Source organism: Lytechinus variegatus, chromosome 13 (assembly GCF_018143015.1).
Source record: "Lytechinus variegatus isolate NC3 chromosome 13, Lvar_3.0, whole genome shotgun sequence".
In the NCBI taxonomy this organism is placed as follows: Eukaryota; Metazoa; Echinodermata; class Echinoidea; order Temnopleuroida; family Toxopneustidae; genus Lytechinus; species Lytechinus variegatus.
The window spans coordinates 27,028,210-27,034,777 of record NC_054752.1 but is presented as its reverse complement, the minus strand read 5'-3'; positions in this window follow the sequence as shown (position 1 = coordinate 27,034,777).

The following is a 6,568-nucleotide window of genomic DNA, read 5'->3' as shown; positions in this document are numbered from 1 at the left end:
CAAAAAACGAGATTAATAATATGGTATTACGTTTATGGTTAGTACAGGTTTATATATAGAAAAAAGGCTAAATTAAACCAAAAGTATTAAACAAGAGATTGAAAAATCGGTACGCTGAAACCACACCCCGTTCTGGGGAAAAATTAACCCTAAATAACAGACATGTTTCCTGATATACAAAGGAATGACGGTGTTTTTGTTTTCAGCTAAATAAAATTCAAATGTCTGTACGAAATGTTATGGCCGTGTTTACAATTGTCTATAGGAAAGAAAATCGGAATCAAGAGAAAGGAATTCATAACATACACTATGAAGAGTAAAAAATTACCCAATATTGGGTAGAAAGGAAACAAGCCCCAATATGGGGCAAAATGCAAGTTTAAAGGCTAAATTTCAACGCAACATTACGTAAAATCGGCTAAGTATTTGGTCACTTTATACCCTGCAAACATACATGTTAATCGATTTTATTAGGATACAATTTTACCCAATATTGGGTAATTTTGTTTTTAGAGTGTAATAGAGAGGAAGGAGGGAGAGGGATAAAGAATAAAAAGGCATTGTTATATAACAACAGCCAAGATGGCGAAAAATAATATTTAAACAGAGCTGCCAAGTAGTACTGATTTTCCATATTTAGTACTGAAAAGTGAGAAGAATACTGATAGTTTCATGTAAAATACTGATTTCTAAAGTTTCAGTTGTATGTGTGGCCCTATGGTATTTTTTTTTGAATACTGATTTCCTCGCCGAAATACTGATTTTCAGCTTAAAAAATACTGAAATGTTCCTTCTCAGGTTGGCAGCTCTCGTTTGTTTTAGAGCTTGACATCGAGCTTGCTGTATCGATCTGATATGTTGCAGTGTGAATAACCCCTCCGCGGGTCAAAACTGAAACCAATTCAAAACAATCTGTGCAATATCGATCTTATAAAACCATCGATTTTACACAAATTTGAAATCAGTCGATAAGCTGAAGTGTATTGTATAACATCCAATTACCGGAATTGTGAGAGACATCTAATGACTAATTGAAACTACTTCTATGTCATATTTGTACGGTGACTCTTGTTAAAAACGAATAAAAGCTGTAAAGGTAGCTTGAGTGAAGTCATGATAATTATGTAAAATGTTCAATGAATTCTGTCGCCCGTTATTGTAGCTGCTTGAGTGAAGTCATGATAATTATGTAAAATGTTCAATGAATTCTGTCGCCCGTTATTGTAGCTGCTTGAGTGAAGTCATGATAATTATGTAAAATGTTCAATGAATACTGTCGCCCGTTATTGTAGCTAAATATGGTAAAGATAACGAATTCACTTCTACTTCCTTGTTTTTTCTTCGTAAATTATACCGCATTATCGTATGTGATCAAGTGCGGACAGGAGAGGCTGGGGAAGGAAAGGAAGAAGAGGGGTTAAAGAGAAGACGAAACAAAAATATATTAAGAGAAGTGAGAAGAAGAGGGGAGAGGAAAGAATGAAGAGAAAGAAGGACAAGAGGAACGAAGATGATAGAAAAAAAAACAACAACCAGATCGAGATCGAAGACCAGACCAGGAAGAAGCTCAAAAGAATAAGAAAAAACCCAGAATTGACTAAGAAGGTAAATTAGGAGATAAAGAAGAAGAAAGAGAAGGGAAAGTAACGAAAACATCGTACACAAGGGGGGGGGGCGCTACAGGTGTTCAACCCCTTCAGTTTTTGATACCCACCCACCCCAAGAATGCAACCCCCCTAAAAAGTTGAAGACCTTTTTTTTGCTTGCTAAATATGTCTTTGGGTAAACGACTTAAAATTTATGTTGAAGACGGAGTGGAAGTATCTACAGAGGAAAGGAGAAGCCTAAAGAAGGGGAAAAAAGTAGGAAGAATAAACGAAAATAAGGAGGAGTTATGATGATCAAGAGAGAAAAGACAGACAGAGGGGCGGTAGAAAAACGGGTAAAAAAATATTACAAGAAAAGAGGCGATCTTTAAATAATTATATAAATACAATTTCGTAAGAAAGAATTTATCCTATAACAGAGTACAAATTCTTGACTACCAAAGTTCCGTGCATGGACAACCCCTTGGTGGCCAGGCCTGCATAATCAACACTAAAACCGTGCTGTTAGTGTGTATAATCAGCCCAACGGTACACAGGAGAAGTGTTAAAACAACACCAGTTTAGAATCCAACCAATTGTGTTTTGACACTAATTGGTGATTTTGATTTGAATCAAGACTTGATATCTCCTTGATTAAATGCCCTATTCTCGTGTTACCCAAAGCAAACTGATCAAGGAGATATATCTCCTTGAACTGATGAACATCAACACTTTTCTGGTGTTCTCCTAAACATTTAACAGAGACCGGGCTGTGTTCAAATGCGCCGGTGTTTCGTATAGTACATGAGTTTGGGGAAGGGGATGGGGTGTTGCTCCCATCTCCCCCATTATCCCCATATCTGCAAATTTTATTTCCATAACTGCAAATATACCCAAGCAGGCAGTGACGTACCGTAGGTCACGGGATGGGGGGGCACGAGCAAAAAAAGGAATCACTTAGTGGGCGCGCGAAGCGCGCTCAATTGCAAGTAAGCTTACCTAATAGAGACATTTTAGGAGTGTGCCATTAAACGGATATGTTTCTCACTGATCAAATAATGCGAGCGCGACACGCGAGCTGGACATTTTCTCTATATTAAGACCTAAAAAGGGACATTGGAACATTTTTTTTTTAAAATCATGATTCGTACCTGTCTCACTAAACAAACCATGCGAGTGCGAAGCACGAGCCTAATTTTTTGTATAAACCCCAACTAAGGACATTTTAAGGACTATTTTCTTAGGAATCCATTAAGAGTATACATATCTCACCACAGTCAACTAATGCGAGCGCCAAGCGCTCGCTGATTTTGATAGAATATCACCTAAACACAAAAGTACTTTTTGTAAACATTTTAATCATGAATATGATAGATACATATCTCAATATAAAAATATTGCGAGCGCAAAGCGCTAGCATAAAATTCTTGATATTCAGACCAGAAAAGGTCCACTACAAGTACTATTTTTAGAAATTCATGAAGGTCAAACATAATCTCACAAATCCACTTTTTCGAACGTAAGCATGAACTGGACATGCTTTGTATGCAGATCTGAAAGGGGGGGACTTTAAGTAGTCACGAACAAGAACATGTGTCACCACATGAAAACGGGAAGTTTTAGTACAACAGTATTAAATATTTCATTAAACAGGCAATACGAGCACCAGGAACAATGAACACATATGCCTTAATTAAGCAAATTATGTTTACTAAAGTTATGAAAAAAAATGTTTTATGTAATATGATATAGATCCAATATCTATAATAAAATATAACATAATATAATATAATATAATATACAATCCTTGTTAATAATCTTATTCTCCCACTCTCTATTTCTTTCTCCCATCTTTTTCTCTTTTTCTCCTTTTCCCTCTTTTTTTTTTGGGGGGGGGCACGTGCCTCAATGCTCCCCCCTCGTAGTTACGCCACAGCAAGCAGGAAGGAAAAGACACTTCATTGATAAAATAAAAATAACCAAGGCCACGCGTGATAGGCCTATAAATGGACAGTAATCTTTTCGACCAAAATAAAACAAATCTCAGTCATCCGAGAAGATTAGTGTGTAATGAAATACCGGGTGTAAATGTTTGGAAAATCACAATTACCGATTACGGAACTTATTTTCTTAAATAATAGGAATTACACGCATGATAAGAAAATGTATAAATTGATATGGAAAATCAAGTCTCCTTTGCACTTTCTACCTTTATTTAGAATCAGCTCATTTTCTTGTTTCGGCAATGATATTATAATGTCGTAGGCTATAAATAACTTTTAAAGAATCATAGTGATATATAGTTCTGACGAAAAGGACGAAAGCGTTTTCTTCCTAGCTCTATTTGATTAATACCGAGGAGCATCATGAAAAGAAATATCTTGAAAATCCATAATATTCGTTTAGAGAAACTCCAAGCCAAACTGAATAACCGCTCATCGTCGAAAATCGGGGGAAGAACGAGATGAAAAAGGATGGTGTAATCTGACTGATATATATCTGTAAAATCGTTATCGCACATTACACATTTTATTCGATTATTGTAAAGAAAAATAAAGAAGAAAACATTGATATATAAATACATTTTAAAGAATGCAAACATTGTTTGCACCACGGAAATTGTTTTTTTTTATTCGAAGACGTTTCTATATCGGTACCATACATCTAAAGCTTGTTTTATTATAGGTCTGAAAATATCGTGACCCATTGCTGTGACTCTTGTTAACGTTTCTATTTTTTTAGAATAGACAAAGAGAGTGGGTGAAGAAGAAGAAATTTGATACAATGAGAGAAGATAAAGGATTCATAATGAGAGGAATGTGAGGGAAATATGGGGAGGAAGATCGAGAGAGGGTGCGAGATATAGAGACATCTGGAGCTTTATTTCCAATTCGTCCAATGCCAATTCGTCCAATTGCCAACTCATCTACTATCATTTGGTCTACAGTTCGTCCACTATCCACATGGTCTAATTGCCTATTCGTCCACTCACCATTTTGTCTAATAACCATAGTTGGTCCAATAGACGAAATGGGAATTAGACGAAGTGATGATTGGACCAAATGGTTCTTAGACCAAATGTTGGACGGAATGGCATTAGACTAGATGAAAGTAGACCATATATGTGGTTAGTGGACGAATAGGCAGTAGCATGGGCGGAAATCCCAGGGGGGACGTGTCCCCCCTACTCAAAATAGTAGGGGGGGACACAATATCAAATGTCCCCCCTACTATTTTGGGTCTTTGATGCTAAGAAATATATCACTCAAAATGGGAATAAAACGTACGTTTTGGGACGAGATAACCTTTTTTTTGGCTTGTCAAATATGTTTTCTTCAAAATGACCTTAAATTTTAAGTAATAGCCATTTTTTTGCATGTCAAATTTTCCAGACCCTTGTCCCCCCTACCCTTCGGGAGCGATTTCCGCCCCTGGGCAGTAGACAAATTGACAATTCAGTAATTTGGTAATTTACCCATCTGGATCGGGATAGATCAACAAGAGAGGGAGGCATACACTGGCCTGCTTTTCGGGCCAATTCAGATATAGCGTTTTCCCATTGATTTTAACATTTCAGTATCAATCTAATACTAGAGGCAGGGGACGTGGAACCGCGCGGGGGGGGGGGGGGCAAAACCGTGTACAAAAACGTAAAAATGACCATCTGATTGTGAGATTTTTTGCATGGTCAGCCCCCCACAACTTTCAAAACGATCTGCGGCCCCTGAGAGGCTTTACCTAGCTACATAGCACTAAGTCTTCCAATTCATTTTTGACCCCCTTCTCTGGTAAAAGGGGCACTCAACTTACCCCTTTACCATGCAAATATTACTGACATACATGGGCGAAAATCCCAGGGGGGACGTGTCCCCCCTACTCAAAATAGTAGGGGGGACACAATATCAAATGTCCCCCCTACTATTTTGGGTCTTTGGTGATGCTAAGAAATATATAACTCAAAATGGGAATCAAACGTGCATTTCGGGACGAGATGACCCTTTTTTTTGCTTGTCAAATATATTTTCGTCGAAATGACCTTAAATTTTAGGTAATAGCCTTTTTTTTTGCTTGTCAAATTTTCCAGACCTTTGTCCCCCTACCTTTTGGGAGAGATTTCCACCCCTGCTGACATAGCTCCGGTGTGTATAACATCCAACAATCAAAATCCAGTGGAGGGTAGCAACTCATTTATTTCAGCAAGAGAGAGAGAGGGGGGGGGGGGGGGAATAACAGGAGAAATGGGGTTTAAATAGAGGGGGTAAACAGCGGGGTAAACAGACACGCCTTTGAATCACAGTTATAGGTAGTAAGTGTAATTATATGTAGCATTATGATGAACACCCCAGAAATATTCAAAACATTTGAGCTAAAAAAAAAATCAGCAACATGCAGAAGATCAAGAGAAAGAAGAATATTAATACAATACAAAAGATAGAACTAAACAAGGAGGGCAGGAGAGAGAGGGGGAGGAGAAGATGTGATTTCACATTCAGCACACCCCCCCCCCCCCCCATTTCGAAATTGTTCCGCTGCATCTGGTCAAGGCATACAGGTTTAAATAAAGAATTTCACTGGATTTCATGACTTCTTTTGCACTGAATTTAGTCAAAAATATGCGCATTAAGAGTAAATAACATCACTTTGTCAACAAGAAAAGAAAAATCTTAGCTCTTCAACTGAAGATATGGGTTTTCACCACAGTACTATTGGGAATGGCGGATCAGATTAATCTTGTGAGAATTGTGGTATAAAATGAGAAAACACAAATTTCACCTATGTAAATAACTCCATTTATCTATTACAATATGTGCACAAGAAACAAAAATCGACAAGATATCATAATAACTTTTCAACATCAATTTAATGTGTACAAACAAAGAAAAGTCCTGTTTCATGATATAAAACAGTGTCAAATGAAAAACAAAGTAAAACAAAGAAAACAGTTGCCTGAGAGCCTCATGAAGGCTTTAACACAAGAACGG